The 13140-nt window shown below is 39.5% G+C and overlaps 1 protein-coding gene across 2 annotated transcripts in view; it reads right to left on the bottom strand.

Moving 5' to 3' along the window:
- il11ra (interleukin 11 receptor subunit alpha) overlaps positions 1 to 12039 on the bottom strand; it is a 60665-nt gene extending 48626 nt beyond the window's left edge. For both annotated transcript variants that reach the window (XR_014593538.1, XM_083929235.1), the window contains exon 1: positions 11922 to 12039. The gene's annotated coding sequence lies outside the window, so the exon portion shown is untranslated. The remainder of the gene's footprint in view (positions 1 to 11921) is intronic.
- Between the last annotated feature and the right edge of the window lie 1101 nt (positions 12040 to 13140).

Raw genomic sequence — 13140 nt, 5'->3', positions numbered from 1 at the left:
CCTTAGCTTTCTGCTAAATCTTCGCACTTTTAACGTCCGCACTGTTTTGATTATTGTCTATGTTTTTATTCTCTTTGTCTTCCTGTAATGCATTTGAATTCATGAAATGTTGTGCTGTGAAGCACTTTGAGTCTGCCTTGTGTATGAAAAGTGCTATACAAGCTGCCTTGCCTTGCCTTGCCTTTATATATTTTTTCATTTTCGTGGGCTGGCTTACCCATATGCCATCCAGAGCAGGGGAAAGGAGGAGGGGGATTTTCAAAAACTGGATTGGGCTAATAAGAGCCCTTTGTTAGGCAGTTGACCAATGTCATAATATACTGTACTTATTTTATGTGGCCCGGGAAAGGGAAGATGAGATTATTTTAAAATGATCCAATGGCCAGTATTACAGATGTGTATAGAGGCTGATCATGTTCTGTCATTCTCTAACCTCCAGTATTGAAAAATAAACATGTGATCACAAATAGAAAGGTATTTCCTTGGGCAGTAAAATCAAGTCAATGTTAACAAGGCACAGTAGCAACTTTTCGACCTGAGCCCAGTGTAAAAACTATTTCACGATATTTTCTTTTTCCTGCATTTTTTTATGCATATATTGAAAAAAACATGTGGATGCAAACACTTACAGACATCTGAGGTGAGACACGCTGTTGCTATCTCCCTCTGAAGTGTTGCTAAACACATAGCCCAATGTTGACCGAGCGAAAACCATCTATTTAAAAATCATTTAACCAAACAGGGTCCATATGGTCTTCAAATATGCTTATCTAACACAGCACACAGAGACACGTTTCTCCTCACCTCTTTTCTCATGTGGCACTTGATTTTATATGTTGCATCATTTACACTATTTCATCATTATCTCTGTCACATTTATTGTTGTAGCTTTTGCTGATAGCACAGATTGCACATGGTTAATTGATTGGTCCTTTAAATCCAGTTTTAAGACTTAGCAGCTACATCCCTGCATGTACAGTGCTCCAACCTACAACTGCGGTGTGTTTTCACCCCCAAAAAGCTCTGTTCTGTAATCACTGGGAGTTGCAAGGTATACTCCGGTATTGGGTTCAAAACAGTGTGATTGTATTCTTCCTTGAATGACGGCCAATTAGGAATCCTGAAGCATTGGCGCATGCTACATATTTTTATGTGCTAATTTCTCGACTGACATCTACTAACAACTTCAATCCGACGTGTTTATTTGGCATGACAAAACAAAGGCTGCGGATCATTTATCATATCCATCTATTCTAGATTGAAAGGATAGATTTTCATGTCATTCATTCGTCTGTTTTTTTTAGCGCCGAACAGTGTTTTTGAAATGCACTGATGTCAACACTGCCTGCTTGACTCATTGCAACCAACCTTAACACTGGCAATAAAATTGTCTTCAAAGGAGAATTATGTGTAGCAGAAAAAAATCCCCCAAAAAATCCAACAAACTGCATTGGGCAGACAATGCCATATTTAGCCAACTCTGACCATTTATTCACAGTAAATATGAAGTGTGAGCTAAGAGCTGCGATTGTGATCGGCTCAAATGTTTAAGCAATTTATGGGCCTTGGAGAAAATAATTTTGACAGTTGCATTTCTTTATATATTACTTCATTGGAAAAGACATAAAGTGTTTCATTTAGCCTCGTCTAAAGTCTAAACATCGAACAATGAACTAAATAAATTTACGAAAATGACTTTTTTCTTGTGATGATCTGGAAAATGCACACCAACAACTTTTCCTCTTTTAGCAAAAAAATGACATATTATGGATATGAATGAGCCTGTGCAACTACAGTACATGGACTGGCTAACAAAGTAACACAAGCTGGTACACAGACCCTGTTTACATCTGAAGTCAACATATACTTTGTATTCAGATTGTACCAGCAATCATGTTTAACCATTTCTCACTTATGCTTAAAATGTATTCAGACTCTCACAAAACAATTCATCTCCATGTAGGTCTGCTCCTCACAGTTTAATTATTATATGTCAAGCTTTCTCTTGCCTGTCAAAAGTGAGAATTTGGACACTTTAAGATGTAGTGTGGACATGCACTAAGCATGATTCTAAGTATAGTCTTGGTGCTCATTCTCTTCTGTCACCGGTCTGCCAAATCAGATATGCATGCTCGATAGCACCCATTTATCCTCCTCTAAAACGGCTAACACTCCATGAAGACAACAAACACAGCAAAAGCATAGAGGGAGGGACGGTGAGGGTGGCAGATAGATAGTGAAGCAGACAGCAAATAAAATAATGAAGAGGTTTGAACAAGGAGGAACAGGGGAGGAGAGAACGGTTAAGACTGAACAAAGAGGAAACAAAACTGAAAGGAGAAGAGCGGGAAAAGAGAAAAGATGTGTGTTAAAGGTAGAAGCAGGTTCATACTCATCTTTCAGTGACATTCCAACAGCATGATGTCATCGCACACATACACACACCCCCATCCCCACAAACCTTGTCACACACACACTCTGTCACACACAGACAGACTCTGTCACACACACACACACACACACACTCTGTCACACACACACACACACACACACACTGTGACACACACACTGTGACACACACACGCACGCACGCACGCACGCACGCACGCACGCACGCACGCTACATCTGTCACATAATTTAAACAGACAAGTCTATCAATTATGTAGGACCGGTCCAGTAAAAATAGTTGCCTTGTTGCAACAGAAACACATGAACACAAAAAGGTCCATTAAAAACACTCCATCCACTGAAACAGTGATTCTCAAAGTGGGGTCCAGGGACCCCCAGGGGTCTGTGGCACTGGGAGTCATGAAAAGTTTTCAAATCATTAATTTTAATAGTTCAACAAATAAACATTTTTAAATATGTAATAGTTTTAAGGATTAGTGTTTTAATCTAGCAACCTTTAACTCTTAGAATCTGCAAATATGTGTTGTACAGCTTAAATCTTTCTCACATTTTTTCTTTCACTTTCATATAACTAAGACTATAAAAGTGAAAAAAAAAAGGCTGCATCAAATTATTCCACGGGACAAACATGAAGGGGTCTCACATACTGTATATTCTCCAGCTTGTAAGATTGAGAACCTCTGTACTAAGTTACATCACATAGTTCTCTGTCTTTGATACATTTCACATTTTTAGGTATTTAGATGGTGCTTTTGCCCAAAGTGATGAGCAGGGACATTTTGAAACAAAGGGTGGTCTCTGAAACTCGGACCACCCACCGTTACATTTGATCCATTTAGCTGAAACTCTTATCGGGAGCAAAAGAAAAGACTTTATAGGAGTTATATATAGTTATAGTTATATATAACTGCTGATTTTGTCTACAATGTTGTCTACAAAGGATACACACATCAATACAATATTCACCCCATGTAAATAATAATACAAATAAATAAATCATGTGGTTTGCATTGGCCTGCATATTCAAAACTGATTCTTCTTTTGCACAGTGGTGGTTTTTAAGATTGATCCAATCATGCACAATGCTTGCATGTCACAGACAGAGTCACGGAGTGTAATTTTAGATGGCCGTACGCAAAGGTACGCATATATTATTCACACCAGGAAATGTCACCTTTCAACCACTAGTGCCACAGTTGGGGATTTGTCTGTGAGTCTTAGCAGCGTGTGAGTCTTGACACATTGTGTCCCCACAGTTGGAATCAGAACCTGCAACCCTATAGCCAAAAGCTCTTCACCTCACAGATCTCTCTCTCTCTCTCTCTCTCTCTTTCTCTCTCTCTCTCTCTCTCTCTCAAAGCCTCAGTGACAGAATTATCCACACTGTCTAAGGTCTAACTATGCTGTAGCCTTTCTGGCTCAGAGCCATCACTGTTAATGTCTTTAGAGCCTGGACAGACGTGATTCAGTCTGTCCAAAGCTGCCTACAAACCACACTTTAGGGATTACTGCTTGCTTTTTCCAACACATTGTGTCTTAAGTATTTGTACTTGTACTAGAACTTGTTTTGGTACTAAGCGGCACTGATATGCACTTCACAAAAATCCACACATCCAAGAGAAATCCAACAATAGGGCTATTACACTGCACTTAGAAATACAAACAGGCCAAATTGTTTTTTTCCCTTATACCAGAATGTTAACCATGTTGACCACACTCCAGCACTTGAGTATGGTCTGGTAATATGAAACTAACCCCCAACAATGAGTGCGTTTACATGCAGTTTAAAACACGATTATATTCGGATTAAGGAAATACTCCGGTTTCCCAAACGCCATGTAAACACTGTACCCCGGGTGAAATCTGAGTTTTCATACCCCAGTTTACAGACCTCGATAACTCCTTCAGTAACCGGGGTATCCATGCATGTAAACAGCTTATCCAGGGTAATATCCGGTTATGCGTCTGGTGTCTGCGCATACTCCGTAGGTTATAACTCCCTCTCCCTACCCAGCGGCAGTGGCTTTTGAGACGAAAATAGAATAAACAAGGAAGCAATGGCGCCAAAAAACAACAACAACAACACAAGCTTTACCTTCAAATCAAGACCCCTTTCTGTTGTAATTCTGTCCAATGTCGACTGTTTGGGAAAAAAAAAACATGTATGTTGGCGAAGCGCCACCTACTGTACCGGAGGTTGAGTTACTCTCGTCATTTTCCCATTCACCCCTGCTCATGTAAACAGGGGGGGAACTAATTATTCCATTAACCAGGGTAAGACCATTTTCGGGTAACTGCTGTACATGTAAACGCACTGAATATGTTTGTGAAAAGGGGCTATGGTAAAGATAGCCCTGCAATGCAGTCAAAAAGCCCTAATTAAACTATTTGTTTCACGAGTAAATGTGGACCCTGGACATCCAGTGGAGCTCCATTTGAAGCCCCAAAGTTCTCTGGCACTCTAACTTGTACAGACACATCGTCACTGCTTCTGAAAATGAAGTTAGGCGGCAAGATAAGTCTGCATTAACGATCCTCTTCAAGTAGCACGATGGTGGATCTATGTGCTCAGCTGAACAACTGCTTTGACTTCATGTCTGACATCTGATTCACGAACAGAACATTTTCAGGTCAGCAGTGATGGTAAATATGAACACCTGCAGGGTGGTAGTCAACACCAAGAAGCCAAAATGCAGGCACACTTTTGCCAGAGAAGCTTGTAAATCAATCCACAGTATTCTTCACGCTGGGTTGGCAAGGAACCACCCGTGATTTGGAGGTAGAATTTTACACCATAGCAATTAATAGCATGTTTTTCCAGCACAGACTCATATTCTGCCAAGTTCTAATAATCTCCCCAGTTAGCCATATTTTCACAGTCAACACTGCACTGGGCAGAGGAGTTACAAAATATATATATATGGCTACCCTAATAGATGCTGCTTTCACTAGCTGTGTTGCAGCAATATGTCAAAAGTGCACAACAAAATATGGTCATTAATTTTTGAGATGTCGGTATGGTGGTCACACTAAAACATGCATACAGACATCAGCACATCTGCATGGGAAGGAAGCACATTCTTTAACGTTTATCTTTCCTGGAATTTTCCTGGAGTATGCATGCTCTTTTGCAGAATAGCCAAACTTCACAGTTATTCACGCCCAGAAGTGATAAGCTTCCAGCGGAGCTGTCAGTATCAACCAGACCGATGCTGTTAGCCATTTTCAAATTACACAAGTAAGCGCCTTATTTTACAACTTATACAGTTAGTAATGAACTTGTCTGCTCCCTAATCATCTCTCCTTCACTACTATTGGACAGTATCTAATGTCTTCTCTCTTGTAAAGGTAAACTGATACCAACTTTGCAGGTGGTATGAAATGCCAACATCCATACCTCCACATTTTCATAAACTGACAGGTGTGCTAGAGATAATGTAAATATTGGATAAAGTAGGATGTGTTTTTACTGTGTATGAAGATAAACTGACTGTAAGCAGATGATGGCTATGAGTGGGCACAATAAACTAAAGAAAACTTTAAGCTCATCATCTTTGATTCACTGCTTACATGCCATTTGAAACTTCATACTCATGCAGCTTCTTTTTTTACCGCTGCTGTGATGGCACCGTAAAATACACTAATGTAAAACCGAGAAAGGAAAATACGCCCTCGCCCACAATGTCTCCACCTGGGATAATCAGTAACTAATATGATGCCTTCATCTGGCCATAAACAGTAGTGCCAAAGACAATATTTCTGTAGCCAACAGGTAGGAAAACTGCTGTTTCCAGAAGGAGAAAGACGACTCATCTGCTCATAAAATAATAATCATGCTTTTTTTTTGTTCTGTAACATATTTTCAATAGAGCTCGACCAGGCCCTGTAACAGTTTTGTTTTCAATTTTGGCATAGCTTGTAATGTTCTTTTGGTTGTCATTTTGTGAATTTTAAAAATAAAACATTACACATTTATCTTGTATTACCTTGGAATTCTGGGATATCCAATGTCCTTTTATAGTCTTATATAGTAGTTATCCATTATAATCCTATAAATGATACCAGGCCAAATGACGATGATGGGACATGATGTTAAGACAATTTTCCAGAGTCAAAAAATGGAGTCTACTGACAAAAATAGTTATTCTATCTAAAACAGATGTAGTGAACTTCAGATGTCTGGCATCAGTTGCCATACATCAAGGCGTGAGTATAGGGTTTCTTTGCAGAGCTGCCATTATATTCAACCATCATTCACTCATCATACAAGGAGGCCTTTGCAGAACAGTCGGAGCTAGCACTGACAGAAGTTTTAGCTGGGCAAGGATCTCACATTTTCTTAGAAAGGAAAACCCTTTTTTTGTCAAGCAAATATTACACTTTCACTATCACTTCACTATCGCAGTCCTTTTTGGTTAGTTGGTCTCAAAAGAAGCCACACTTCTAACCCACAAGTCGAACCCTACTTAAGTGGCTTGAACTTGTGGCTTGGATCTGTTTTAACTGTAGCAAATGTTGGGGATAGTAGAACAAGAAATGTCAGGTTGTAATTAAATAACTTGCAGAAGAACTCCTCAAATAGAGCTCCTGGTAAGCATCAGTGGGGATAAAGTGCAGGGACAGCAACACAGAGGAGAAGAAATACCCCAATATAGGCCCCTCAGAGTTGGTTTAATATCAAAAGCTGGCTCTTTCTGTCTCTCTGTCTCACACACACACACCAAGAACAGTATGGCCTCAAACCTGGCAAGCAGCATTCAAGTTCTTGGAGCAGCTTTCTCTCTAATTTAAAGTTGATTGCCGTGGGCCCTCTGTGTGTGACTAGTGAAATATGAGTGTGGAGAAGAGAGTATGGAGGCTTGGACTGAGTTTAGCTCCGTGTGCATGTGATTATGGGCGTGTGTACGCATAAAAGTATCGAATCGCCCGTATTTCTGCCTATGCATGTATATGTACATGCATGAGTCTTTGTGAAAGTCTAAGTGGGGTATGTACATACTTGGGTGTATGTGTGTGCGCATGTGGTTTTTGGCCAGAGCTAGTGCAGAGATTGGACTGCCAGTGGGAGCTGTCTGCAGGGAATCAGGCGAAGCAAAAGGCAAGCTGAATAACAGTACCTTTCTCTAACTTGAATGAGGTGTTTGGAGGCGAGTTTGACTGAACTGAACCCTACTAAAAAATGAACTGAAGTATAGAACAAGTAAATCGGTGTCTTAGAGATATTCCAATACCATTTTTCCTTCCTGATACCAATTCCAATATCTAAACTTGTGAATCAGCCGCAAACTAGTTCTGATCCCATATCACCGTGTTTTCTTACAGCGGTATACTACTAATCCTGTATGGATGTGACATGATTGCTTACATTGTTGTATGGCTTGGCTCAGGTTTTACGTACAGAGAATGAATGCCAATTAAGTATTTTATAATCTAGTCAATCATATTGCAAAAGTAAAGTTTTTCAGGGCTGAATAACTTGGTACTTGCCGATGCCGAGCAGCATTTTAGGCGGTATCAGAGGCTTTTCCTATATAGTGGTATCTGTCTCTGAACAACTTAAGTCTGCATTTAGACTGCAAATTCTAAATCTGCAAAGTGTTGAAACCTAATTGAGGTGACAAGGCACATATTTTGTAAGGATTTTGATGGCACAATGGGTCATGTGATTGATTATGTGATTACTTGAGAGCAACTCTTAAAAATGACTTCCACGCCTGGAACTACAGATAAACTCCTCATAAATGTGTTGTAGCAAAATAATGTTTTTACTCAACAGTTGGCTCTCTGCAGTCACCTTACAGTAAATGCTAATCTTAGAATTGATATATGAACCTAACATAACTTCACAAAGCCAAACTAAACCTTTGGAACTTTTATGATTTTCCTTCACACTTTTATGACAAAGCAACATTAAATATTACATTTCCTTATACCCAGACAGGCTCCAAAGGCATCAAAATGTCTAGTTGTCAGCCATGTTTGAATTAAGGGATTTAACTATTCTCAGAAATCTGGATTTCCCTTTCTTTTTTGGATATCCCTGTAGCCCCCCCGAGTCCAAAGAGCACATTTGTTCACCGAATGTATTTCTACATCATCTTTTCACAGGTTTTTAGGTCACAGTATTTATACGGCAAAAATACACTCCAGTTTTCCTTTTATAGAGACAGAGAACTTGGGAATCCATGGGTAGGCAAATAGCAATGTGCCTGGTGTCTCTCGTTTTTTTCTCTCTGTGTAGATTTACCTTCACAGTGGTAAAGTGTTCAAGGGAGAGGAAGATGTTCTGTTACACCTCAAAGACAGTTTTCTTTAATGCAATGTGACTTTAACAGATGGAGATTCCAACTAAGAAGCAACTTAGAAGCACCTAAACCTATTCAAGCCACCCAGTCTGTGAAGTGAAATCCATTAACAACAAACAAAATGCATAACACATGACAAATCACGTATATCGGGCAAGCTGGTGGTAAACAGGAAACAGATTGTTTAGTGTAACGACTACCGCTGAAAATACAGAAAATACTACAGATGAAGAACAAGCAATGGCAAAAAGTATGAGCAGGAGTTTCTTTGCTTGGACCGCCGACGAGGTGGAACGGTTACTGAAAATAACACACTAGAATAAGGCGGTAAAGTCGGCAGAAAAGCTAGACTATATTGGGAGTCATTGTAAAGCAAATACAGCAACATATTAGAGCGGTACTAGGAGTGTTATTCATTGTAATGTAACATGGTTTGACACATGTGTGCTTCGTCGTCTCAAGAAGTCTACATTTCCACCTGTTCAGACTAAAATGCAACCCTGGAGTTTTCAAACTAAAATGGGATCAGCAGCATTTCCAAACACATCCGTTTCATGGGCTTGGGAATGCAGAAGTAGTGTGGACACTGGGCACAAATGTTTAGGTGTAAATGCAATAGTTATGCATTTTAAACAACACCCTTAGACTCAGCGGACAGCATGAAATTAGTCATATTTACATGCTAAGTCGAGCTGAAACAGTTCCATCTCTCTCTGTTTTAGTGCCATATGGGAGAACAAGAGGAAAATTGGTTCCATTTAGTCAACAGAACAACCATAGTTGATGAGTGTGAACTCTTCTCTAACATCTTTCAAGCAACCAAGAAAAACAAGCCACTTGCCTACAAAAGCGATAGAGTTGAAATTAGTCATTACAGTCACTTGTGATTGGGCCTATCCCGATCAAATAGCCAAATGTGATGGAGACAACTTCACCCCAAAAGAGGGCAATACCAAACTCTGACCATCCAACCAATGTTCATGACACCTCTGCACTGACCAAGCTAATAGCAACTTTAGAGCTTAATACTAAACACTAAAAACCTTAATTAATCAACACATCCCCTCAATTGTCATCATAAGGAGTGAAGAGTACTGTAACATCGACAATTCAATGGCAAAAGTATTAAATATTTGCTGAAAGTATTGTCTACACTTACAAAACGAAATTGTGTTATACGTGAATGGATGCAGCTTGAACACACACACACACACACACACACACACACACACACACACACACACACACACACACACACACACACACACACACACACACACACACACACACACACACACACACACACACACACACACACACACACACACACACACACACACACACACACACACACACACACACACACACACACACACACACACACACACACACACACACACACACACACAGGGATAATACTACCATAGCTTGCTTGCATAGAGAAGCACACATACAAGTATGTCATTTTCTTCTACAAAAAAAAACACCAACAAACCAAAACCAACCAAACGAAGATTCCAAACGGAAATGCAAGTGATTGTGAATCCCCTTCTGTGCCCTCTGCGACACGTGCTCTGCACAACATAACCTGTATTTTGTCCGTTTCATCTCTTTGAAGCATCACTGACCAGTCTGGTTGATAAACATCGCAGGACTTGTGGGTAAGGCTCAAATTCTGCCACTGGTACGCAATGTTACATAGTGATGTAAGAGCACAGATCCCACATTTAAATCTTCCTCCTGAAAAACTTAACCTAGGATTTATAATATAACATCTTCCTTTATAACATGAACTTTGACGTTTTTGCTTACAATGGGGAGACACTTGAGAAAAATTAGGCTAAATTTGAACAAAATAGCTCACAGTCTAGTCTTTCTGTCTCTTTCGACCACCTACCTTCCCTCTCCTACTCCAGAGACGCCCCAGGGCTTCGTCTTTCTGCTTGGTCTGTTTGCATTCCTGTTGAGCTCTATTTAAAGGCTTGATCACTCCACTGGCTGGAGGAATGCACATCTGTAGGCTAGTAAGACCCGGTCCCAGTGTCTGTCTGTCTCTCTCTGTCTGTGGGTAGACTATTTGTAATTATGGACTCAGGACATTAACCTTTACTGCTGCCCCGGAACTATGATTGTGTACATAAATATACAAAACGAAAGAGCATGACGAGGAGCTCTGTTGTGTATCACATCAACAAGTGCTTTCGATGACTTCAGTTCATCATCTGTACACTGTGCTTGTGTTTGAGAGTTAGGAACAAAGTCCACAAAAGCCAATGCAATAACAGCGCTTGTGATGTATAAAGCTTTCCATGTTATTTTCCCTATAAAAATACAACTACACAGTGTTGCATGCACATAAATATACAGCTCACCACCTAGACTACACTTGCCATCAAAATAACACATAGGCTGTGAGTTCATCAAATTGAAGAATATTTTTTATTTTTTTTTAGCATTTAACTGTTTATCAGCAGATAAACAATGTGACTTTAAACAATGTGACTTTAATTCAACATGATAATATATCACCTTTGAAAAAATGTATATATATATATATATATATAGATTTATTATTAGTCCCCACCCAACCCTAACACTCAAAGAAAGAAAGAGGAAAAAAATAACATTTTTTAAAATAAATAATACATAAATGAAATACAAAGAAGATAAAATGTGAATTATTATTCAGTACATAATAATAATAAAATAAATAAATTAAAATAAATAAATATATAAAATCAGTAAAAACACGCACATGGGTGTGCAAACCAAATTCCACCAATAGCTTGTGCTGCTACTTTTGTCCTCCAACTTTATCTGATGAGCTTTTATCAACGATGCTTAATCAACAGAGAAGAAAACAGCTCAGTTTATCTCACAGTCATCAGACATAAAAGTACTATACACGACAGAATAATGCCCTCCATTGGCGTGACATTGTGAGAGGCACAAGTATACAGCATATAATAAATAAAACATGTAATACAGCAAGTGCTCGGGGTGCCGCACTAGCTAAAGAGAGACTAGCAACATGACACATCCCCAATGTGAACAACATTGGAGTAAATGTCCCCCTGTTCCCTCCTGTCCCGTGTAGTGAGGCGGATAAACTTTTCGCCCCTCTCTCTCACACACACACACACGCTGCTTCCGAGCCGCTAATTCCCTCTTCCCCGGTTTGTACAGTTTAAAAACACCAAACTTACCTTGGAAAATCTCCCCGAGTCAAACAGGCATTATTATGTTGTCGCCTTCCATAGTTGAGACTTTGGTCGAGTTGTTCTTCGGCTTCCCCCGGACGGACTAGCGGGGCACGAGAGCAACAAAATCGGACAAGGAGGCGGCGGAGGAGGAGGGGAGAAGGAGGCCAGAAAAGTCGGCCGCCACCTCGTTGGAGGATCCGGCTGTCAATCACCCGGATTAGTGGGCGGGTCCTAACTGTAAAGGGATTATGGAGGCTGAGCTATGAACACTGATCCCAGGTCTGAGGTCTAAGGAATGTGGCATGAACACATGGGAAACATGGGAAAAACAGATAGATGTCTCCTGCAGCATCACTTTTTATGTGAAATTTAGCAGCAGACAGATATTGCAAGGTGGTTAGTGGTTGGTAGATTTACAGGATGCAATTAGAATGCAAAACTTCACGGAAAAAAATCAACGCAGGTTTAGTTTATGGTGAACTGGATGATCAAAATGCAGTGGGTTTTACACAGAAAATCCAGTTATTCAACACCACAAAGCAAGTGATTCAATATTAAATAATTTATTATATACATTATTTATGAATGTAATCGTGTTTAATGTGGATCAAGCTCATTTTCAAATAATACAGATATAAACATGTTTTAGTTTTCATACTGAGTTTTTGCCTTAGTTTAAGAATAGAAGAGGGGGGAAATGGTAAAAAAATATTAATTTTTTTAAAATACAGTGAGACCAAATGTTTTCATGCAATATTATGTACTGTTATGTTTGTACTGATAACTGAAGAAAAAACATTTATGTCAGCCAACTACTCGTAGCACATTAGGGACATTTTGTGTAAAAGGGTTAGCTGCATCCCACTTAATTCATAGTGTACAGTATGTTCACAAAGGCATGCATATAATAACTCAAATGCTATTTTTCACTACAAGCTCATTACAACCAAACAGATCACGGTCGAACAACTATACTACAAGTTTTACCAGGTTTTACTTGGTTATTCAGCTAAATTGTTAATCCTACTTTATGACGCAGGACCCTGATTTGTTTATGTATGGTATGAGTACAGAAACACATTAAATCCATTAACGGATCCAGCCACCCCATGCTTTATCAGACAACAAATTAGATGACAGTGACATTTCATTATCCAAAGCAGTGACCTTTAATCCTCCCTCGTGACTGTAAATGGAGGTGGAAAAACACATCTGTCAAAAT

This window comes from Echiichthys vipera, assembly GCF_963691815.1.
Source record: "Echiichthys vipera genome assembly, chromosome: 16".
In the NCBI taxonomy this organism is placed as follows: Eukaryota; Metazoa; Chordata; class Actinopteri; order Perciformes; family Trachinidae; genus Echiichthys; species Echiichthys vipera.
This window is presented reverse-complemented; position numbering and strand designations above follow the sequence as displayed.